General features: G+C 37.3%; 1 protein-coding gene across 1 annotated transcript in view; it reads left to right on the forward strand.

Annotated features, from left to right (window-relative positions):
• Positions 1 to 25,802, forward strand: part of LOC123033061 (ubiquitin-conjugating enzyme E2 E2) — a 142,864-nt gene that overhangs the window by 28,680 nt on the left and 88,382 nt on the right. The gene's annotated exons all lie outside the window — the stretch shown is intronic.

A 25,802-nucleotide genomic window follows, 5' to 3' on the forward strand; every position in this document is an offset into this window, starting at 1 on the left:
ACAGTTCCAACTGGTTGTGCTGTATTTCATCTATTTTGTTGTGCTACAGTGTGCCATCCCAAAGCAAAACAAAAACTAACCAGCTTCTGACTATTGTAGATTAGTTTACCTATTAGCTTATCATAAAGTTAATTAAGTCGCATTCAGATTTACAAAATCCACATACAAGGCATGCATAGCTGTGACTCTCCCCACAGACCCACTGCACAGTAAATTAGTAGAACGAGGAGACATTTCTGCCCATTTCATTTGGATATGAAAGTATAAAACAGTTCAAATTATTTGAGTTTTGCCAAATGCAGCTCCTTTCCTTATATTACAAATTGGAAGATCCTGTGCATGGGAGAATCGTAGACTGCCCTAAAGCATAATGCACCCTAAACACTAGATGGGCCAAGGCAGGGGTTTATTACATCACTGATGGTGCTGCCTTGAGGCATTATACTCTATTGCTAGGGATGCGGATGATGCTGAGATAATAGCCTACAATGAGTAGCAGGCAGTGCTTTCCAGTGCTGTTATCCCCGTGTTGCAAGTTGAGCTGAGCTGCTGTTAGGCGGCAGTTTAGCTTGCTGCTATTATGACCTGTTTACTGATTGTGGGTCTGTGCTGAAAGAAACTTGCTCCAACAGATTCCACATTCCACTGTTAATGTTACAGGTCAGATGCATGCCTGAGTCTGGCTTGTGTTCCTTCATATAAGTTGTAGCAGTATACTTAAATTGCACCCTCAGACCTCGTGCTAGACTAAAATCTAGTATCTGATTGCATGCAGAAACCACATGCTCTGTTCACATACAGGAGGGTTACGTGTTTCCAGACTAAATAAATAAGTTTTGCTCAGTAAGATTGTATTTAGAGACCATGAGCTATCTTTCCTGCTAACTTTCATCATGTGGGGCAAGGGAGATCTGCTGTGTCGTCACATATAGAATAAACTTGTGGATTCCTCTGTTGATATCTGTCAGCTAGAGGAAGGGGATGTATTAAGTCCACTGAAATTGTAAATTTAAGTCATTTGTGCAACTCCCCATTTTAAATAATATGAGAAGAGTAGGAATGTCAGAAAAGAAAACTGAACCAGTGTGTTAGAGGTAGGAGGGTTATTGGAAGAAAAGGAAAATAAAATTATCACAGTAAGAACCCAGTGGAAAAATAGAGGAAGAACCTTAGACAGGAATGAAGGATAGAGGAGGTTGTTGTTTAGCTGCCTAGTCATGCCCAACCATTCACGACCCCATGGACAATATTCCTCTAGGCTCTCCTGCCCTCCACCATCTCCCAGACTCCACACAAGCTCACACCCTCCATTCCAGTGACCCCATCTAGCCACCTCAACCTCTGCCGTCCCTTTCTCCTTTTGCCTTCAGTCGTTCCCAGCATTAGGGTCTTCTCCAGTGAGTCCTTCCTTCTCATTATGTGCCTCTTATGAAGAGGAGGCATCATGGTGCAAAACCAAGTGTTATACTTCATACTCAGTGGGAGCACTGATAGCTGCCCAAGGTCTCACAGAAACCTAGAGCTGGCCTGCTGACATAAGACTTAATACATTGCTATTGGAATAGTACTGCTTTCAATTACTGTGTTTGACATTTTGAATCTTGAGGACCTGAAAGTCACAGATTTCTACCATTAGAACAGAAAGCATTTCATAACCAGTATTCTGGTTACAATGGCTTCTAGATCCCTTTTGGAATTAAACATTATTGATTGCAGTATTTATGCATTTTAAAAGTTGCAAGGTATTGTTACTTCCTAATGGAATTTTAATCTTTAGGAACATACAATGAGTCAGATCATTGTCCATCTAGGCCAGTGCTGTCAACACTGACTGGCAGCAACTCTCCGGAGTTTCATGCAGGAGTTTCTCCTGCCCTTCCTGGAGAGGATGAGAATTGAACCTGGGACCTTTTGTGTAGACAAAGCAGCTGCTCCGTTGGGCTACAGTCCCTACCAGTGTCTTTATGTTCTGACTTTTCTGTGAAACACTTTAATGAGTTTTTGCTAATCAATTGGCAAAATTAATAACTGCTTTAAACTATTAAATGACCTTGGGTTTCAATATATATGTTTAGAACGAACTTTTAGTTCAGCACAGATAGGGCTTAGTAAAACTTAGGGAAAGGTAATACAGTGAAACCCGTGTATTGCCTTGGCATAATTGGAGGGTTCTAGCTTTCAAGGAATCTTAGGGGTAGAGAAAACAACCTTGACCTTTTTGTAGTTGAAGCTGAGAAAATAATACTAGAGCAACATTCCCCCTGCTCTTAGTAATCTTTTGAAGCACCCCCCACCCCACACACACACACACACAAACATACACTTAACTTGAAGAGATTTAATTGGCTATACAGAGCTTTGTAATGCAGTAACATGCTTATTGACCCTGTCGCCCAACTTGCACAATCTGTGATGTAATATAAATTTTCACATTTTGTGCAAATACTATGAAATGCTGTTCTTAAGTATGGGATTTGTAGTTTCCTCTGTATCCAGATGTAATTTGAGGAACAACAAACTGCAAATTCTCCTTTAGGAAATGATGCTCTGAGTATATTCAGGAACTTCATTTCTACTCCTTGTAAGGAGAGGCCAGCAAGGATTGTTCCCTTTCCACCAATTTATATCTTTAAAAGAGCATGAATATATAAGGTGGTAAAACGATATCAAGGCTTTATTCTCAAACATTGCCAAATATGTGTTGGTGTTAATGGTGTATGATAAAAGTGTTTCATGTGATCTGCCAAGTGTACACACTCTCACTCTAGTTTTGGCAAATTATATTTCCTGGTTTTTCCTTCTGAAGTCAGCTTACATAGCTAGCCAGAAAAGAGAAAGAGTGTAACATATCTGCACATCTCTTGGATCATGGCCATCCTGACTGGGATAATCCAACTATTTTAGTTCATGGAAGAAAAGTCTTAATCTTGTATATGATTTCCCTCTTCTAATCTTACAGTTTTCAAAATAGACCAGTTGTTTTAGCAGTCTTTTGTGAAAGTAAAATGACTGTTAGATTTGAGGATTTTTTTTTCTGTGTCTTTTCTGGTTTCCTTAGTTCACTGAAGTGAAAGAGTGTATTGTATAACCCATAATACTTCAGTGTCTTGTGGGGGGATCATTGTTCATCGTCATAACATGTAACTATGATTTGCCTTGTATTTTAACTTGTATCAAGGCTGAGGAGTGATGATCGCTCAAGAGTCTATTTGTTTTCATTTTCACTTAGCTGTAAAGCTTCTTTGATATAAGTTGGCATCAGAAGTCTTTTGTAATTCTTCCATTATTAAAAGCAAGACATAAACAGTCTTCCAAGCAAACATAAACTGAGCTAATCTAAATACAATGAATAAACAATAGGAACTACTCAGCAGGTTTTTCTAAATAAAATAATGGTACTGTATATGAAAATGCTAAGCAAGCACTATCCAAACACCAAACAAATTAGGGAGCATTATATTGAACCTAACTGCTGTTACTTTGTAGGATATGGATACTTTTTTAATTTTAAAAAAGATCCTAAGAAGTCTACTGTAAATGGGATTGACATGCAGTCTCTGAACATACCTTTGAGCCACTTGGTATGTTTCTTGGAATATAGCATATTAGAGTGTGTTAATGAATGCACAGATGAACAATACACACTGTGCATGTGATGTGGGAATCAGGCATGTACGCTTCTGACCATTGAGAGACTGGGTCTGTTCTCTGTGATATAAAGGGCTTTGCAGTGCTGTTCTTTCTATTAAATGGTGCGTAAGCACACCTAGTGAGTGTCAATAACATAACTTAATGTACCTTTATGTTTAATTTCTACATTTCATAGAAGCCTTGATTGCCCATACATTTTGTTAGCTGAACACAGTGATTTCATTCTTGGGTTGGTTTTATAATACAGCAAGGTTTTTTTTTTTTTTCCTCATAAACCTCCATTTCTAATTTGATAGCGTTTACCCATGAAATCAAAGGCACTATCATGAAAATTGTGTTGTGAGCAGGTCACCCTCCCCCCTTCCAGCAGACTCAAATGAAACTTGAGAAGCACAGTTCTTTATTAAAACTTAGTAGATTATAGAACTGTATAATTAAAGTGGCGTTCTCCTTGAAATGTGGGAGAAATATCTGCCTGTGTAAAGTGTTGAATCCAAATGTAAACTTCCCCTCCTTCGTCCCTTTCAGTAAAGCTTCTGACTCCACCAACAGAGTGTCTCCCGCTGCCTGTGGGCCAGATGGCTGGAAGGCCAAGCATTTCAGAATTGGTCTGCTTGTTTCACCTGTCATTCCTGACTGGGTCAGGGAACTCCCACTCCAGCTCTGAAAAGTCTTCCTCCTTTGCAAGCGGGGCTGGTTCTTGTGCCTTACTTGAAAATCTTCATTAAGTAACCTTGAAACGGCCAATCCTTTGCCCCTCTTTGCTCTTCAACCTCCTCAGAATCGGATGAATACAGTTTTCTATCACTGTATTACAGTTTTCTAAGACTGTAATGTGTGAGAGCTGGAATCCTTCTCTACACTCTACTTATGAAACTTAAGATTTCCAAAAGGTTTTGATGCAAGAGCTAATCTAAGGCAAATTTAGTATTATTTGTGTTTTCATGGACAATAAAGTTCACCCATGCATAAGTAGTTGCTGACAGGTATTTTGAACTGAAAAGTTTGCTCACTGTCAGAGCAATACCACAGTGGAACCAGCTGCCTAGAGAGGTGGTGGGCTCTCCCACACTAGAGACATTCAGAGTGAAACTGGACAGCAATCTGAGTGGGATGGTGTAATTTGGTGTCCTACAACGGCAGGGGTTGGACCCAATGGCCTTCATGGCCCCTTCCAACCCTAATATTCTATGAAGTCCTATTAACATTTTTGAAGGTAAAGTTGGTCTTGCACGTGTTATATATAAAGTTTTGCATCAGTGATTTCCTTTCCTTTTTAAGTGATGAAATAGAAGTATACAAATAAGTGAATTCATCCTATGCATGTCCAGAAGGATTTAAAAGAAAGACTATAAAGAGAAGGACATCTTTGCTTGCTTTCCATATCTCCTGTGGTGGTGCTAAACATTTAAGTAATCTTTTTTTTAATATAGTATTAGGACATTCTGAAATGTTTTATTTTAAAATATTCTAGACATAGCTCTTAAATATTTGACAAATTATTGTAACCTGGATTATGCCAATTTGTATTAAAATGTTCAATAATGAATATGACAGATCTTTCTAAGAGTGCTAACAGTATTAAACTTCAAAACAGCGTCAAAAATGTGACTCAATTTTTTTTCTTAGAGTCTTATGTACACCATGACATATTTGTTTTAATTAAACAGTTTTGGTTTTGCAAGCTTATTCAGACATCTAATTGATTATAGTTTTGAATTATATCAAAGCACAGGCCAAATGTTTCTTAATTAAATTCATTTAGATAATTTAATTTTAGCTTTGTTCTTAATTTTTTCATTTGTCAATTTACTTTTTAATTTCTCTGTTAGACAAACACTTTGTTAAGTGCCTAAATTTATTTTTGTTTTAAAGATAGAGAATTGGATTAAGTATGTTTTAAAAATATTTCCATATGGTTTGGCAAGAAGACAGTTATAGTATATAAATTTAACTAAAATCAACATAATGCATAATTATGCATGAATTTAACTAAAACATACATAATTGATTCCACTAAGCAAGTTCATAACAGAAACCAAAATTTTCTCTCACTTAATCCTAATAAAATGGACATGCATAATGTGATGTTGCTGGGAATGGCAGAGTGGGTGGGTTGACCTGTTGTAATTTGAGATTTTTAACTTTGATTTTAGAAATTGCAGGTGACTGGTCTTCACTTTTATTTCCAACTTTTATTTCCTGCTTCAGTGTTGAAAAAGGAATAAATGCAGAGATTTATCTGTACAGGTTTATAAACAATAATCCTCTCAATCCAGAATTGAAATACTGTTTTTCTGTATGAAGTGAGCAATGGAGTCTTCTTCTGTAGGCCCTTTTATAAGTACACAGAATAACTATTCAGTCTGCCTTGGTGTGAATCAAGCCTAAAAGAAAGGGGAGAAGCACAATTGAACGCTTTACACCTTATAATGCATACAAAAATGCTTAGAAGAGCAATGGTTTTTGAATAGTACTTATTTGCTTCTTGAATCTTAGATATAAATTTGCATTCACAGAAGAGATGGAAGATGCATCCTCTTATAGATGTGGAGTAATAACATATTGTAAGTCCCTGAGTTGGTGTAAAATGTCTATGAAAAAGACTCCTTGAATATTGATGGATTTTTTTGTGCAGAGGCCTACCTCACTGTTGCAGAACCACAGATGTGGTCATAATCTGTTTCTCTGATCAGGGATGATATGAAACATAATCCTGTAACAACAAGATATGTTAAAATTTCAAAGATATGCAGATGACTGCACCAAGTAACTGATCTGAAAGTGTCTAATTTGTAAGTTGGTTATTGTCTCCATGTAGACTTGTTCATAATTCCATACATCCTGTCATTTTAAGGACTGCAATTTAACAACATTGAATGGAAATGGAAGCTTAAGGATGCAAATGCAGTTTATGCAACTTGTTTACTCAGCTCTCAGTGACAACATAACAAAAGAAAGTGGATCATAATTTGTAGTTTATATTTTTATATTATTAATAAAGCTATACATGTAAATGTGGCACTAGTGGTTATCCAGCTTTCCAGCTTATCGCCATTATTTGTTTGATAATAATAATGGATTATTGCAATAGGAGGTCTGTGCTGTTCCTTAGCTCTAAACTACCTGCCTACTCTTTCTAATTTATTGTGTGGTTTATCTGAAAAGTTTAAAAATAGCATACTTTAATATATAGTAATGGTGTAGTCTAGCAAGTCAATCTGTGCTGCCTTTTTCCGAACAGGGACCTCACACCTGGCACATCACTAGCTACATAGCTTTAGTTCGGGAATCTGCTGACTAAGTGGGGGCTACAGAAAGTTTCCCTGTGCATGAGGATCATCTTTCCTTTTTATATAACTGAGGCTGTAAACTAAATGTCTGAAGGTCATTAAAACAATCTAACGGCCATATGAGAGTCTGACCATTCCAGAAAGCTGTTGTCTTCCAGCTACATTACTTTGCTTAAGACTTGTGTGATATCACAATATGCAGGGTTTATATTATAACATGCTATCTCCAACCATCCATTTTGCTCTGTTTACTTTGCTGGATCCGTTTGGCAGAACCTGTGCAGAAGAATTACTTTGAAAATGAGTCAAGTTTAAAATGATCAAATATTGGTTATAATCTCTTGGTTTACCTTAAATGATTGTGTTCTTGTAGTTGTGGTTCATTAGACTTGTAAACTCTTGCCAAAGGAGGGGGAAAACATCCTGGTATTAGCGTGGTTCGCGGATCTCAATTAGACTTATATAGCTAGCCACATAGTGGCAGTTCCTAAGGTGCTTTTTTTCTTTTAAGTATAGTATTCCTTAATTAGTTTATTAATTGAATGGTATGCAGTATGACCTCAACAGCAATCTGTGCTGGAGGGGTCTATAAGGACTTTGCTGCAGTTGGAGTCCCAAGAGGATGCTTGTTTGATTCATTACTGTGCAGCATCCTTTCCATCGAAAGGAAGCGAGCAGCATATGCTGTGCCATGTGAAAGGGCATTTCAGTTGGCTGATTCCAAGCGGAAATGAGCCTTTGCTCTGCTGCTTTTCAAACAGTTACCACTGGGTCTAGCAGAGGGTGATGGCCATTTTCCTCAGCTGCTGTAGCTTGACTTTTTGGACTGTCAGAATGCAGACAGCTTAAAAAAAACAATTAAATGTCTGTCTTATTTATTTTTGCTTCCCAGAAAATAAAATAGCATCTGTCACTTCAGTTTTTTAAAGAGCTTGCTTGCTTCCCTGCCATATCTCATTCACAGAAACGTCCTGTTGGTAGCAGTAGACACAGAAAAACACATGAACACAAGACGCACACCGGTTGTAAACTTTTCATGGCTACTTACTGTGTGATTTAAGATATGAAACTTTCAAAGATATAAAAAATTTCCTATTTCTTTTACAAGAAAGAGATAGAACAATCTATGCAGATAATTCACTTGTGGGTGGGGAAGAGAAAGGGGGAGAGAGAAAGACAGTTACATATGTATCACGTACTTAATTTCTAAAGATGGGTGGGTGATTTGTATTGAAACGCACTTGCCAGTATGTGCTAAATTAAATATTTATTGAATTAGAATTTTCCTTTGGCTGAATGAAGTATTGAATTGGCAGACACAAAGTTTCAGTTGTTGATGAAAATTACCTTTCATATCTCTCTGCTTGCAGATAGAGAGCTGCTATCAAAGATAGAGAACATTTAACAATGCTGTTCCTTTGAGTCTTGGAGCAGCTTCATACTTGATTAATTTCCTACAAGAATTTATCACATCTGTATCAGAATTGTGTTTACCCAACCAAAACATAGTTGCATGTTATAAATACGTGTCTGACTTGCACTGCTGAACTCTGTCAGCACTTGGGGGATGGACTTAACATCAAAACAGACAAATGTGCAGTTGGTACACATTATTTATACATTGCTATGTGCATATACTTTTTAAAATGGAAATCGTATCTGCTGAAGATTAATCATACGTGAAGTGGTCAGTGCTTTATTTGGTAAAATCAAAGGTGGTCATAAAAAACGGAAAATAACATCCAAGTGGAATTCATCAGAACAGTTTTAAACGTGTTATTCTGATGTGTCTGCAAATCAAAAACTATGACATCAGTCAGGACAAAAAAATTCTATACCAGGCTGTCACCTTGCAGGATATATCAATAGGTTTAACATGTATATTTAATTGTCTCAGCTGTTGCTGTATACAAAGTTACTTTATAAGTAACACTATTATTAATTTCTAGAGGTGTAGTGTTACAGTTTATCAATATCAGCCAGCAAGTTGTTTTTGTAAAGACCTTTACACCTTTAAAAAGTTCAACAAAATATCCCTGCAATATATGGTTTAATTAAGCATCATCATGACTGAGAGGGGAAAAGTATTTTCTTTTTAATTTTTTCTAGAGTGGATTCCATATTTGGTTACTTTCTTAGTCACATTATGTCTAACAAAACCAAGATTTCTTGGTAAAGCTCATTTAGTGTAGGTAAGTACACTAAATGAGTAATCCAGCTGTGTTTATCATATAGAGGCTTCTATGGTTTGATTCAGCAATTTATTTATATTTATTTATTTATATTGTGATTTATATCCTGCCTTTTTCCTACAAAGGACTCAAGGCAGCTTACATCTCTTCCTCCATCTTATCCCCACAACAACCACCCTGTGAGGTAGGTTGGGCTGAGAGTCTGTGACTGGCCCAAAGTCACCCAGTTGGCTCCATGGCTGAGCGGGGACTAGAACCCAGATCCTCTGAGTCCCAGTCCCATGCTTTTAACCACTACACCACACTTGCATACCCTAGCACTAATGTAAGGAAGCCCTAATATCAATATAACAAATTTGATCTGAGAAGCAGCACTAGGTGACAGGATGTATCTCTGACAACTGACAGAGAAGTGCCCATACAACCTCAACTGATGCTTAAATAGACATTTTTCCAAGAGTGTTGGAAATGTATAGACCTCACATAAGCATCAGGATGAAATTACAGAGGTATAGCAAAATATGTATAGCAAGTTAGTAGGAGGATGAGGAGACTCATGAAAATGTGTTCAGAGTTAATCTGAGGGAATATCTGACCCAGGAATTGGAAGAAGTCAGTGACTGGCCAAACAGTGCATGGTTGGCCTTACAGAAAACCCATGAAGAGGACTGAGAATAGACCCCTGTGAAAATTCGATAGCGGTGAAGACAGCCTACTGCGAAATGAATTATTAAAGACAAGTAGGGAAAGGAGAGTTGAAAACAGATTTGCAAAACATGGTCCATGAAGAAAGCGTATTGAAAGGGATCTGTTTAGATGCTCTTCCCTCTGGCTGGTTGTACATTATGAACATCCTGAAGTGCCTGAACACTCCTCAAAGTGAGTTCCATGTAGAATGTGTTACAAATTTCAGTCTGGCTGGAGGTAACTAGGGCATGGCCAGTTGTTAGTATTGGGAAGATTCAGACATTCCTTTTGCGATTCAGATCACCAGTGTCCTTTTTATTTCTAAGCTTCTGTAACATCTATGAAGTTAAGAATTTCCCCCCTGGTGTCCACCACTTGGTTGCTTCAAATGAATGACAGTTGTGATTTTGTTTGTCTTCCATTTAAAATTGACATTAAATTGTCTATCTTCCATTTCACTTTATAATAAGGCTCTTTGACTAGTAAGTAGAAAGTTTAGATATGAAAATAGACAGTTTTGCTCCAGTTACATATCTTTATATAATTGGAGATGTGCAAGCAAACGTTCTCCCCATTTCAGAGAGCAATCCTGTGACCTCTAGACAGGATATGGGGTCCCATAGGATGGTGGGATTTCCTGCCTCCACACCTGAAAATAGAATGATGAGTATGGAGAAGATCATGGATCTTCTCTCTGCACCCTTTTCCCCTTCCCTATCACTGAGGAAATGTTCTCTTAGGAGGTTGCAACTACAACTTTGTAAAACAAATTGGAAAGGAACAAAAGAGAGCACTCTGTGGAAAGGGAGCAAAGATTCTGGGATACACAGTATCTTATGGACTCTCTAGCTGGTTTTTATCTTTTAAACTGAAAAATAGAGACAAAAGTCACCTCCGTCCTCCCTTTTCCCTGCCTGGATTTTGCTGACAGGACATAGGATAGATGGCAGGCTTCAAACTCTAGGCCCTCTGTCTTTTGGAAGGCCCTTAAATGTTTAATACATGTATTTCATTTTCGGTTCTCATTTGCCTCAGCCAGTTTGGTCAAGGGTCAGAGAGATAAAGTCTAAAGTGTAAGAGCATCTAGAGTATAGAAAATGGGACTTACCTACACCTAGCCTTTTCTGATAACGAGCATGTAAAGAATTCATACAAACGGTCTGGTTGGTTCATTTGTTTAATAACAAGCCTGTTGAGATTTTGAAGATCAATTTTTAAAAATCATTTGTATACCTTGTGAGGTAACCCCCTGAGTGTTCTTTAGCTTAATACATGCCATTTAATTTGATTTACAAAATAAAAATATTGCTTCTTCTTTCAAAATATTTCAATTTAATCAGATGCAATAGTATTGTTGCACCAGCTGCTGCCTTGGAGGGTTTCACTTTCCATCAGAAAATTATAATAGTGCAGGATTATTTCTTAGCCTTGAGAATTGTTATTTCAATGCATTAGCAGCTGCATTTACCATGCAGCTATTTCTTTTCATGGTGCCTACAGAAGCTTTTCACTTATTTGCATGATGCTGCCCTGTGTGTCTTTCAATTTTTTTGCAGTGAAATAATGCCCCCACTAAAATCCCCAGGCTCCTTCCACCTCTAATAGTACTTAAATAAATTGTATGGCATAATTCAAGGCTGAGTTTGGTTAATTTAAGCTGGGTAAATATTTGTTACAGATAAATAGAAGGGCAAATATACAGTGACATTTTCCAGATCTAAATACTTACAGGTATCCCATGAAATAATATAATCCTGCTGTATGGATTACATTTTTAAAGGGATTTTCTTATTCTAATCACATCAATGAAACTGCCTGGGAAATGCTGTAAGACTGAATTTGCTAACAGAATCTATATGCTTGAAAGTCAAAAAAAAAAAGAGTACACAATTCTAAACTTTGTTTTTAGGTAATAAGATCATTTTGGTAGTGATACCCATGACAACTGAAGTTTTGCCCAGCAAACATGGAAAGGGGCCAAATTGTAATTGCCAGTGCAGGTGCATAATCAACTCGTGCAGTTCTTTATTTCTCAGCATTGTGCCACTTTTTCAAAGAGAGCATGCAGAGATGATTATCAAATAACACAGTCTTATTTTGATAGCCATTTGAAATTAGCACCCATAAAGCAGTAATAATTTTATAGATAGATATAGATATAGCAGGTATAATGAACACTATCTGGTATTTTCTTTAAGACTGCTAAAAATTGTATTCAGGCATGTACTAGTAAGAAGAGCGAAGAGTTTGCTTTGAAGATTTGATTAATTTGCTGTGTCAGATAATACATTTTAGTTATTATCTGCATTGCAACAATTGCAGTCAGCTAGTTTTGGAATACCTTGCCACTTTCCTTGTTCACAGTGCCTTGGTATAATATGAAAGACCCCAGTTACTATATTACCTTTTGTTAGGAGTTAGAAGGACAATTTTTCTTGGCATGCATTCCTAAGGCATTCTGGACGCAGAAGAGGAAGAGCAGGGGAGGGCCTTGGAACGTGGGCCAATTCCAGATGTTGAGATGACAGAAGCAGGTGCTTATCTTAAGGCCAGGTTCTGCAGGTGTTCAGCCGGCCTCTGAGAATAACCAACCACTATTGGGAGTGGGCTTGAAACAGAGGAATTTCATACAGATAGACAAAGCAGGTGTGGCACTGCACTCCATGATGTGATGTTGGCAGAGAAGGGCTACCCAATTGGAAGACTGACGTGGAGAGAAGGCATGATCATTTCCAAAAGGATGGAGCCCAAACATACTCACAAGAAGAGTTCTTAGAAGTAAATATTAGATTGAGTTCACCAAACCACTCTGTGCATGCTCAGATTTCTTTCTGGGTGATTGTTCTTCTGGAAAATATGTTGGTGAATAAAGAACTTTTTGCAAAGAAAGGTTCGTGGCTTTGAGTGTACAAAGAGAAACCTAGGAAAACTAGCTTATAACACCTTTGAAGATAAACATGGGCCATCAGGTCCATGTAATTTTCTTCCAGCTTTTTATAGGAAAAGCAAGTAAATATAAGGGAAATTAGAGTAGAGGACTTACACAATTGCGATATACAAGGAGTGTTAAACATACAGGGGAAGAACCAAATCTGTTCTTAATGTTAGACTTAGAAAGTAATATGTTGTCCAGATGGCTGATTTCCCCCTCTCCTCATCCAGAGCTAAAGTTGGAGTAAGTATTCAAAGCAAATGTTCTTAGTATGCGGTGGACATACTATCACTAGTTCCGTGAACTATTTTGAGAGTCTACAGAATGCATCAAATCATATTAGGTTGGATCCAAACTTAGTTATGTTTAGAATAGACCAGGAGTCCTCAAATGTTTTGAATAGGGGGTCAGTTGAAAGGCTGCGGTGACCATCACGGGCCAGTGAGGTGGGGGTGCCTGGGCGCACGGGCCGGTGAGGTGCCGTTGGGCGCGCACGGTGGTAGCTCACTCACTTGGAGATCTCCCAGCAAGTCCAAAACCATCTCTGAGCAAGCGAGCCACCACCTCCCCATCCATGCTGTGAGGCAGGTGGCAGTGGCGGTGGCTTGCTCTCTCGGACACCATCTCTGAGCACACTCATATGGGAGGCAGGCGGCAGCTTGCTCTCTTGGAGACAATCTCCGAGCAAGCAAGCCACCACTGCGGCGCGGGCCGGATGGAAGACCATGGCGGACTGGCTCTCTCCCGCGGGCCGTAGTTTGAGGACCCATGGAATAGACACTGTAATAATGCAACTTAAGTTAGTCCTACTAACTTCAGTGAGAGTAACTTCAGTAAGAATGAGTAAGTCTGGAACCAACCTATTGCAACTTAGTTGACTATACTGTAGTTAAGGCTTGCTCTTATTCACTCTTCCTGTTCAAAGGCTTAGCTTGCTATTACAATTATTAAATTGGGTGTTAACTTTACGTTCTCTTTGTTCACTGCAATGATTGACTGATTTTTATAGCACCATGCAAAATTCCCTTCTTCTTTCTTGCAAGAACATTTCAGTAAAAATTTGCTCTTCAGAAGACAACAGACGAGATGGGAGATGAACATGAGCAAATACAGTTCTATCCATTTAAACTTTGTTAAAGTTCAGAATGAAAATTAAGGGTTTAAGCACAAAGAAAAGTTTACAGAAAAAGTGGTTTTTGAGTATTTGAGAAGATACAACAACCAAAGGCAAGATTGCAATGCAAAAATGGTTTTAAGTACCACATAACCACATATTCTCATCTTTACTGTGGTTATTGTCGGCATTTGGGACCAGGGGAGGGTACAGTTAGGTAGTTGAGTATAATGTGGCTGTTTAATATATGTTTCTGCATCCTCCTTATTCCACTTGTTAAAATGGTGAGTGAATTGTGAAAAATGACATAAGACATTTCTGTGACGGCATTTACCATTTTCCACCCTTCAGTTTTTGGAATGTGACAACAATCACCAGGAAATAAAATCCACTATAAACTCTTGTTAAATATTTTAATAATATTTTAATGATAGATTTGGCAGCTTGCTCAAATTAATTTAGGTATATTTAAAGAAAGATATAATGAGGGAAGCATTCTCTTTAGGCAGCTGCTAATTGTGCTTGAGCGTATTCCTAGAATAAGAGTGTGAAGAGGCCATGTACTTTCTATTGCTGAAATAGAAAGGCTTTACAGATGCCTTGGAGGGTAGCTTTCTGTTTCAGTCATGCTGTTTAGCAATTTAATTTTAAAATGAAGCCAATGACAATTTTTAATACTACAGTGGGTGTGTTTCTTAAGCAATATTCACATTTATGTCTAGAGCTCATATGGTTGATTGTGAAGGCATTGGCAAAGTCTTCAATAACTTGGTTGCATATTCTGTTATAGGAGAAAGATGATTATATCTATAAATTATGAGTTATTGGTACAGACAAAGTGTGATAGCAAAATCTTTAGAATATTATACAGCCAAAGTCAAACTTTTTAAAGTGCATTAATTTCTGTGGAAGACTTTAACAGAGCTTAAACAGAACAGAACAATTACCAAGCAAAAAGACCACAAATAAAAACTTCCTGTGTTTTCCCTGCAGAATGACAAAATCTTAGTGCATCATGGCTTCTTGCTTTGTTTTTCTATGTCTCTGTGGGACTTGCTGAGCCAGTGGACTGCTTGCTGATTTCATGTTCCTTTGTTCTGTGAAGAACTTTGGAAAAGTCCAGAATTACTCTTTTATCTAATTCTAAAAATAAATTGAACAAAATATATGTAAGACAAGTTGGGCCAAAAACTAAAAAAATGAAAATCCACTATTGGAGAATACTAGAATATCAAAAAAAAAAAAAAAAAAAAAGAGCAAGCCTTCAAATTCTTCAGAATGCTTCATCAGATTAATGTTATGCAGGCAGAGAGCAGCTTACTTGCAAGAATGTCTGCTTCATATTTAGATTAAGATCATTGTCTGAGGCCCCCCTTTAGGTGCCTTTGCCAGATGAGACAGGTTTTAATCTGAGTTTATGATATTGTAATGGTTTTACTCTTTGCTTCTGGTTTTTTCCTGCACTATTGTGTGCTTTTTTGATTTTTTGTTTAATTGTTGTGCTGTATGTTTTTAAAGTATTGCACCCTATTCATAGAATATCAAGCTCTGAATATCAGGTGCTTAATGGCCAGTTTGCAAGTACAGTCAATAAATAAAAATAAAAATAAGATGATGTCAAAGCTACATTGTCTGTTGATTGCAACAGTTTTACTATGAATTGGGGAAGGACTTGTACATGTTTAGATTAGCATCTAACAGTGGTTGCAGATTTTCAGATTGCAGCAAGACTCCTGGGAGAAAGAAACAAAAGTGGCTAATCTCTCCCCCGCCCCCCAGCATCCTTTTTTATAAATATAACATTTAGTGGCTGAATCTTTCTCCAGTCTTGACTGGAACACACAAGTCCATTGTGAAGTAAAAGCAAAAGAAAAAATAATTATGCAAGCATAATTAGAGCTCCATTTTAGGTTGCCACTAAGTAAAAAAGCAAGAAGGAATATATAGCAGTTGGTCAATAGAAACTTTACCAGGTGGTTGGAAGATATGTAACACCTCCACCCCACCCCCCATAAAGTATGATTTTAAGGTAGTAGAAATAATCAACTTCCAATATTAGGCTTTTTCTCCCCATCAGGTAAATAGGTATTATTCAACACACTCAATTATCAAAGAATGTAATTATGAAAGGGCATTCCCACTTTCCACATTTTCCTGATCTGTGAAGAAATTTCTGCAATATTCAAGCAACAGTGTAAAGCTCGCTACAGCAGATTGGTTAGAGGATAATTTAGGAACACCATCTGAAACAATTTTTTCATTTCTTTTGAAGAATAGGTGCTAAGTGTAATGTTTCTGGGTTCACAATTGGCTAGAGGTATAAAAATAACTTAAAATATAATTTATTTTAAGGAGCATGTGTATTTATTGTGTAAAGTAACCTATAGGCTTTTGAAGCTGCCCAGGTCATACAACTTTAGGGCAACTACTCAAATTAGCAATCCCTTAATTCTAAGGGATTGCTAAAACATAAACTTTTATAATTGCAGCAAGCAACCCTGAGTTGAGACCATGTTAATAGCAAAGTCTGTATGGTTGGTTCTATATGATGTTTCATTGGTGGTTGAACTAGGGTCAGATACTAAAAGAATAGACCCTTAAATTTCTTAATAAAACTTTAGGTCTGTCTTTAGGCTCTGTGCATTCAAGCACCTAATGAACTGGAGTCTAGACTAGTAATGCCTGTAACACAAGACAGTCAAATGCTTAATCTTTAAAGTACTGCTCTATCTTTTTCTTCCTGCAAGGGACTAACCTGGTGATCCATCTGGAGGCTGTACCACTGAGCTGCATAAAAATGAAATTGCAACAGCTTAATTCATAGGAATAAAAAAAAGATACAGTTATCTTGTATAGCAAAGGTGCATATATGCAGGGAAGGATGTAGAGGCAAGAATAACCTTCAGGTTGTGTCATTTATTTATTGTTCATTTATTTATAGCTGGTTTCTAGGACAGCTTGCAAAAAGTTAGTTGGTGTATGATACAAATATTCCCAACAGCCCAATCACAAAAGATTTTTTGGTATATGAAGGATTTTCTACCATGGTGAGTGTGTGCTCAGTAGTGAGGTATAATTAACAAGAGGCCCACTTGCTTAATAGGTTATATGTGGTGGGAAGGGATTTCAGTTTGAATTATCAAATAGGCAGTGCCACACTATATCTTTTAGTTTTTGAAGAAGGTTGGAACATTGTTGGCAATTTTATGGTACACAAAAACTGGACACTCACTTCCCTGCTAATACTGCAGGTTCTAATTGCTGCAAAAACAACTCAAGAGGCACAAACCAGAGCTTTGGCTAGTGATATAGAAATAAAATACATGAAATAAGGATTGTATTTTCAATAGGTACACTTAAGTGTATCATGCCCAATGAAGAAAGACGCCAGGTATTTTCCAGAAATGCTATTTGCATCTAGACCTCTTTTGATCACCCTGCATTAATTATAAGAAAGTTCACTCTTTAAAAGCAAAGGAGTTTGACCCTGAACAGCCCAGAATTGCTTACCTGTGTTTTAAAGCTAACATTAAAGACTGTGCAAACATTACTATATTCTGCTTGTGCTTTAACAAATCTTCAGTTGAAAATCATGGTGTAATTTTCAGAGATTATTATTAGTCATCTGTTTAGATGATCAGCAATATTGGCCTTGCTGAGCTGCTTTCTGGCAATGTCTTTAAACACTAGTGAAAAGGATTCATTTCATAATGTCATAATACTTCTTTTCTCTAGATGCTTTATATCTAGCGATATAGTTCCTGCTCAGGTCAAAAGTTATCAAGTTGCTCATTATTAATCTTTAAATGGCTGCTTCAGTGACTTTATATTTGGCAATATAATTGATGTTGGAAGTTGTAATAAATCTGTAGTTCTTTAGGTCTTTCATTATGTAGCAAGGTAGTAGATTAAACTGCCCCCAGAAATGATTTGGAAAAATGGATTGCTTGCTGCTATAGTTCTTGTCAGGTTTTATCCCAAGTGTAAAAATAAATCTGAATTATTCTCCATAGAATAGTTTATGGTCCACTAGTGTATGACTTTTTATAATCTCAATTAGCGCTTGGCCATGAACAAATATATAATGTGTGTGTGTGTGTGTGTGTGTGTGTGTGTGTGTGTGTATAAAAATATATATGCAACTATATTTTCTTGAAATTTATCTTAATTTCAAATAGATACGGTCTTTATATGGTACAGGATATTATTGATATCTATTTTTAAAATTAGTTTCTTGTAACTAATTTTAAGGTTGTTTAAATGCAAAGGTTACTTGTTCTTCACGAACAGAAAACATAGCACTTACAATATTAGTGGTATAAAAGAATAATGTGTACTTGATACACTGAGTAATTTATGTACATACAACTACAGTGATACCTTGGCTCATGAACTTAATCCATTCCATGACTCTGGTCACTACCCAAACTGGTTGTGAGCCAACTCAAATTTTCCCATAAGGTTCAATGTAAATAAGGTTAATCCATTCTGTAACTATTTTTTTAATAGACAGGTGTGATCGTGGTCGCGCTCGGGCAGGGAACACAGGCGCGATCACAGCGATCTCCCCCCCCCAGCACAGTCGCAGCCATCCCCCTCCCCCTGCCCTGGGCACGACCACAATCGTGCAGGGAAGATGATGCAGAGTTTGCAACCTAAAGCAATTTAAAAAAAAAAAAAATGTTCGCAACTCGATTTGGTCGTAAACTGAGGCGTTCATGAGCTGAGGTATCACTGTATAAGATAAATCTGCCCATTGCTTGCCATTTTCAGAGGTTCCTAGGTACAGTACAAACTTGTTTGGCCTCCCATAAAAACCTAGTAGGCAAGAGCTGTAGTCGAGGGTTCTTGAATGTAATTAGTGATAGGACATATCATGTAGGCAGATCCAGGGAAGGAAAACTGGTCAGTCAGTCAGTCTAAAGAATAGACTGTGACTCAAGGGAAAAAATAATAGCTGGACGAGGCAGGAGTTGCAAGATTTAGAGATCAATAAAAGGAAAATGACCGAAGGAGAGAGTGCACAAAGAAATGCAGCTACATTAAGAACTGGAAGAACATTGGCAGACAAAAGAAGGCTGAACCAGGGGAAGTGGTGAAAGAATCAGGAGGTTCCTTCTCCCATTCTGCATCTAAGGCCTTGCTTGGGGGTCATTGCTGAATGAAGCCTGTTAGGCAGGATTTTTGCAGTATTTGTGCCCACCTCATAGAATGCCTCCCTCCCTCCATGCAACCAACATTTGCTTATAAGTGGCTGCCCAAAGCATGCCTATTCCAGAAAGTTTTTGACAACAACTGATTAGTTGTTTTCATGAAGAAAAGTCAGCTGTGTTTTGTTTTTGTTTTTTGGCATTTTATGTTTTGAATTTTCTTTATTCAGTGGTTTTGTATAGTTAGGTTGTTTCGAATCACTTTGAGTGTACCTGGCTACAGCAACAATAATAGAGGATGGAGTCCTGAGGGTCAATGAGTAGTTGGTCGGAAGGATCTCGATGGACAAGAAAAGTACGGAGCCTAAAGGAAGAACTGCAGAATGGAGCTCTTATAAGTAACAGTGAGAAGTGTGGTCAATTGCTCATTCATTTGAACTCAGTGGAATGGTAAGGGTCAGAGAGATATCCTTTGCAGAAACACTAATGGTGTTAAATGCTATATCAGCAAAACCCATGTCAGTGATATTGACAGGAATAAGTTTCAATATCTCCCACTCCTAAGTATTTTGTTACACAACATACTTTCCACGTGTATTCTCTGATGGCTTCCAAGCCATGGTGACTTGAGAGGTCACCTGATTAAAAAAATTAAACTTTACCTATCTACCCATTTTTTCAACTCTACTGAAACTGGTTCTTAGCCATCTTGATAGGTTTTGTGTTGTTTTCTCATCATTACTGTTCTGTTGCTATTACAATGGAAGATTGAAAATACACAGGTACTTCATAAAGTGACATTTTAAAAAATGGATACTTTTTGACATTCCTGTGATTTGGAGCTCTAAGGGGGGTACGATTTTATTAAAATAAAAGGGTATGTCTTTTTTAGTATAGGTCTTTACCAGTTAGAACTGAATTATCGCTATATTTTCCACTTTGAATATATATTTTTACCCCAGTGTTCTTCAATCATTTTGGAACCCTGAGTACATTCCAGATATTAAGAAAGCAACATGGCAGCCAATACAAAATGGCTCTTCTGGGAATATGGCCAGTCACAAAATAGCTGTCATGAAGGGAGTGAGTACAAACACATTCATTTTGACAAATGCCATTCATGGAACCACAAATTTGACTGAAAAGTAGATTCTTTTGGGAAGCCTAAGCTGGACAAGATACTCGTACTGCATCTGTATTTGGATGCTTCATATAGCCATCATGGCTAACAAGCAGTGATAGTCATGACCTCCATGTATTTGTCAGACCTGTCTACACTCTAGGTTACAAAAACAGAATGAGATGGCAGAGTTCCAAAATAAGTAAATAATAAGTATTATTAATAATAATAATAATAATAAGTAGAAATAAATTGAACCCCTTTGGAAGGCAGGTGATGGTTAAATTTTTGAATGCTTATCGCAGTTGAAGCCTTCCTGTATCTAGAAAACCAGAATCAAACAAAACATCATGTAGGGATGTAAAAAAAAAAAATGGGGCGAGAGGCAATTGGTGAAAGCACTAACTCCCCCCTCCAAGTTTTGCAGGCAGTCCATGGAGCTACTGTGGCAAACAGAGAAACTCGCTCCCTTCTCGCTGGAATGGTTTGCGCTCTTCCTTCTGCCCCTCTTTTCCCATCGCACTGCAGCAACCCATGGTAGGCTTCTGGGAAGTATCATCCATGGCAGCAGTTGAGCAAGAACAAAACCAGACAGGCAAGTTGACAGGAAGTAAAGGAAGATTTGCAGGAAGCCTCTCTTGGTCTGTCCTCGTCAGCAGAGAAACCAATGGGAAACTCCTGGCTAGTCAGAAAGTCAGTGGCTCTCTCCAAGGTCTGAGCAGATTCAGAAGATCAGTGTGTCTGTGCTTACTAATGCTACTCCAAAACCCTTGCCTGGCTTGTGGGTAAGAAATATGGGTGCTATTTATTTTAAAAAAATTGAATATTACATGAGAATGATAACAGAGTTCTTGGAACATTGCACAAATATATACAGTTTTGTATATACATTCTTAGTTATCTTCCTTTCATATATAATAAAAATTGTTGAGTTGAAAGCAGAAAGTCACTTTATCCATAGTAATGTATTGGTTAATTCTTTCTCTGGAAAGCATTGATTGTTTGCAAAGAATGATCTGCCTCAACTGTGTTCACACAATGCTTGTTCATTGTTTTGGCTGACATTCCTGGCACACACAACTCATTATAATGTGAAAAGAAAACTTCACAGAAAAAGAATACCGGATGACATGCTGCCACTGGCAACATATATAATTCTGAAAGTACAGACTTCGGGTTTTTTAAGATGTAGACAAAAGCAATTTGGTGCGATTTAGCAGCTGTAGCTGTCACTTCTTATAAAGCCTCTCGGAATTACACCTAAGTAACATTATAAGGGAAAAATGATCAGTTGCTTGTTGAGGTATGTGATTAATACATTTCCAGATTATTCATTAAATGCTGTGTATAAAGAATATGTTCAGCAGTTTACGTAAGTGCATTGCAGCCTTAAATTGCAATGTATATAATTTTAAATTACCTAGTTTAATTTACTCTTAAAGCCAAGTCTTGTTCATAACTGGAACAAGTCCTTTTCTGCTGCTTGAATTGCAAGGTTTTCTCAAGACATAAAAGTTTAAGTAATTTTAATAATTCTATTTTTTTTTCATCCTAACTAAACAAATAATCCCAAATTTAGTTAAACATCTCTGAATGAGTACCACCTGTTTCCACAAGCTCTTCTATGACACTGAGAATTTTTTTTCAGATTTAGGAAAAAATCCCAAATCTGCTTTGCTAATATATCTGCTGCTGAGAAAGAAATAATACTGTAGAGATGTTTTTTAAAAATATATGCCAAACTGTGTCTCCCTATTAGAAAAAAAAATTCTGTATTATCTCAAGTGTGTGTGAGAGATGGTGACTTAATACTGTTCAGGTTTCTTTTAATTTGGTGTTTTTATGCTGTAGGACGACCATGCAACAGCCATGGATGCATAGTTTCTTGGGTTTTGCATTAGAAATGGCTGGAAGTATTAAGTGGCTCTCTAGTACAACGAACAAATTCAAGTATGCTCTCCACAGCTGGGTAGTTATTGTAGTAATCCATTGTATGACAGATGATCATTTCCCCTTTCTCTTAATTTAATTTGCTTCCTACTTGTGGTGATACCTTATTTATAAAGTGCAGAACTAACAGTGGGTACTGATGATGGTCAGTCTGTAGCAGGAGTGCGCACTGTTGAGTAAGCATGTTTCCCAAGGTGCATTAGCTGAGAATAAATACGTAGCATGAAGGAAGGAGGAGGAATGTAGGAAGGGACAGAAAGAGGAGTGCAACCCCACTAGTTACCACTTGTTCCTCCCTAGAAATTTATACCATTTCAAGTCATGAGTTCTATCAATGTTCTGCACTGTAAGCTTGGTTGTGAGTCCCATTTTAAGCAGGAGCCAGCTTTTTTAAGAAGAAGATGAGAAAACATCAGCACCACAGAAGGTTCCAAGTTGAGCTGGAGCTGAAGGCCAGGCAGGGTTCTCTGTATGTCTTTTAGCATGACTCTGAACATTAAAAAGCAGTTGGCTGCATTTAGGCTGGTTGGCTCCATCTCCATACTGAATGAGGACTGGTTTCTTAAAGGGGCCTGGCTTGGTTTATTAGCAGGCTGTATACACATGGAAGTGGTTGTGTAATACAAACGTTCTCCTGGCCAGAGTTCAAAGTTGGCAAGGCAGATTCCTCTGTCCACAGGAAACCAACCATGAAGAGATAGAAACTCAGCTTCCTAAACTGTTCACACTGAAACCACCTATGCTGAAAAGATGTCAAGAGGTCTAAGCACAGGGGTCATTTTGCATAACAGACTATCATATAAAGACATCCCCTGGTTTTAATAAAGGGATAAGGAGAATAACTTGGAGGGCATTTTTAGGGAAAAATCAGAGTGTAGAAGAAAGATGCTAGTTTTCATGCCTCTGCCCAATCCAAATGAACTCTTATGTATACCCTTGTCATATTTAACAAGTACTGACTGTTTTGAAGTTAGTAGCAGAAACATTTCCCAACCATTTTCCAGCAAGGCTTAAACTAAGTATTTTAAGCTATATACTTTCAGTAGCTTACATCATAAATATGATGAATATTTTCCCCAGGGATATAAGAACTTGGTTTTTTAAGGGAGGCTATTTAGATTATTTTAGGAATTTTCATCTCATTGTGATAAATTGTTAAGCAAAGAGTACCAAACTTAAAAATGCCAGAGGTCCTTCCTGAGATTGCCAAGCTGAATTGCCTGCGTTTTTTAAAAAAAAAAATCATGACTTTGACAGTCCTATGTGAACATATAGAGAGGGATCACAAAATATTTTCAATGAATTATTGCTTGTTTTTTGACAGGAATTGGGGAGTTGCATAATAAATTGCAAAAATATAGATCTTGAACTAATTTACTATGCCAAACTGTTATCTTAACAAATTAAGTTATTTGAGTTGTCATAATTTTGCAGTATTATTTAGGGGAAAAATTAACCACTAGTCCTCTTCCTTCCTGTTGAAATACCATTGAACAATTCCATATAACTAGCTATATAAATTACTAGTAGGAGGATTTCATAGAGGTTTTTTATTTTAACAGATGGTGACCTTTGTAGATTATTTTAAAAACTGAATGTGGACGTGTGTGGGGATTTTTGTTTTGTTTTGTTTGTTCACACATAAATTTTATACAGTCACTGTCTTTCTAGTTCCCTGTTACTTTTCTGCTACCCAGTACTAGCCATCTGAATTTGCATAAGAAAAGAAATCCTATGAGGATATAATATTGTCAAGCCCTGTATAAACCCTATAAACTTTATTTTCATCCAAGTTACATAGGGAGAAAATGGAAAGAGTTGCATCTAAGCTTATGTTGAGGATTGGATTTCTGCAAAGGCTTATCTGGTAGGTCCTGTTTGAATTCAAATGCTGGCAGTGGACAAAAGTAGTTCTCTATACATGGTTTTATGTTATATGTATTTTAAGGTACTGAAAAGGATTCTCCATATTAAAGTCTAGTTACTTGGAATCCTGGCCTGTCTAAATTACACAAATGGGATTGGGAACAATCCTGTTCTACTATAATGCCCAATGTCTGCTTTTACAAATTTGCTACAGCTTATTTTGAAAAGCGGATGGGTGACACGGATATCTCAATATGTTCAAAGGGTGTAACAATGATGTGGATTTTCTGAAAAAAATAGAACTGGAAAAATTTCTAGAAAAGGTTTGGTGTTCTAAATAATGAGTCCACCACTTTGTTGCAGTAGCTCCATGTACATGTCTTCATTTTTCCATGTAGTTTAATACTTCTTCATTCTTAATGTACACAATATTTGCATATTGCTAACTTTTTTACAATGTTTTTATAATCTGGTGTATTTTAAGTTGTATTTTTAATGAATTGCTGTAAACTGCCAGAGAGCTTTTGGCTACTCATGGTATACAAGTTTAATTAATTATTTGCTGCTGCTGCTGCCACCACCGTCTCCACCACTCTTTTCCTTCAGTGTTTTTACTGGAATGATGTTAAAGACTGTCTTATATTTTGACATGATTTCACTCAAGCACCAAGTGACTAAAGCATCTCATACAAAGAGAAGAAATGAGAAACCCCTCTGAGGAAATTGAAACAAATTGTAATCACAAGTAGTCTTAGTTTCAATTTCAGTTTCTTTCAGTTTTATACTGAATGTTAGAAATAGGTCATGCATGAGTATGGTCTAGACTCAGCCTGAAGCCAAGCTCATTGTAATAGGGATATCACACCTCATTTTCTGCCCCTCACCCTTGGGCCAGTAAGCACTACAATTGTCAATACTCCCCTTAGAAGAATAACTTACAGAAGTTCATATCCTTATTTAGCTCAACTATTATGAATAAACCCAGTCTTAAAATGTTTCCACACACACAAGTATAACACCTCAAAATTTTCCATTTCACATCACAGGAACACAATCCAGAGTCTTCTGCCTTCAGTGTAAATAAGCTTCTGAATATTCAGTGCAGACCACAAAGCATAGTGGCAGCAATCTCCGCTACTCCATGCCCTGTATTTAGCAACCTGAAGTGGGAGGAAATGAGTCTGGGGCCAGGTCTGGATAAGGTGTCCTCCATTGGCCATAGCCTGCTCCTCTTCCCAACCTGGTACATCCCTTTGGCTCTTTTCAAGGGCAGATTCTTACCGTAGGAGGCAACTGGGATGGGTCTTTTGGGCTGGCTGTGAGGGGGCAGAGTGGTCCCTTCATGTTCAGAGTTCTGGCTCTCAGGTTGCAGGAGCCCAGAGCTGAGTCTCCACATAATCCTGTTTTACCTCAGAAAATGCAAGGACTGTGCCATAACTGATTTTTTAAATTACATGGCTTATTAGAAAGCTACAACTTGAGATCATGTCAGAGTACTATATGGTCTTTAGGAATGTAGTAATAAATATGTTTTATGATATATTTTAATGACAGCTTGGTTTTTAACCTTTATCATCATTAATCCCACTGAGCATTATTTATGGTAGAAATTAAATAGCTAAATAAAATAAGACACAAGATTCTTACCTTAAAACATCATAGTACATGCTGTACTATCACCATGTACGTTTTAGTAGAATGTGAAACCATAAAAATGCATAGCAAATGGTTCATTTTACCATTTTTCAAAGAAAAGAAAGCACCTGAGAGTTAAAAATGGATTGGTATCAGAGGCAATTAAGACAATATTTGGATAGGGTATCAAAATAATTCTAATCAGAAGGTAA

Source organism: Varanus komodoensis, unplaced genomic scaffold (assembly GCF_004798865.1).
Source record: "Varanus komodoensis strain SLA01 unplaced genomic scaffold, ASM479886v1 scaffold58, whole genome shotgun sequence".
Lineage (NCBI taxonomy): Eukaryota > Metazoa > Chordata > Lepidosauria > Squamata > Varanidae > Varanus > Varanus komodoensis.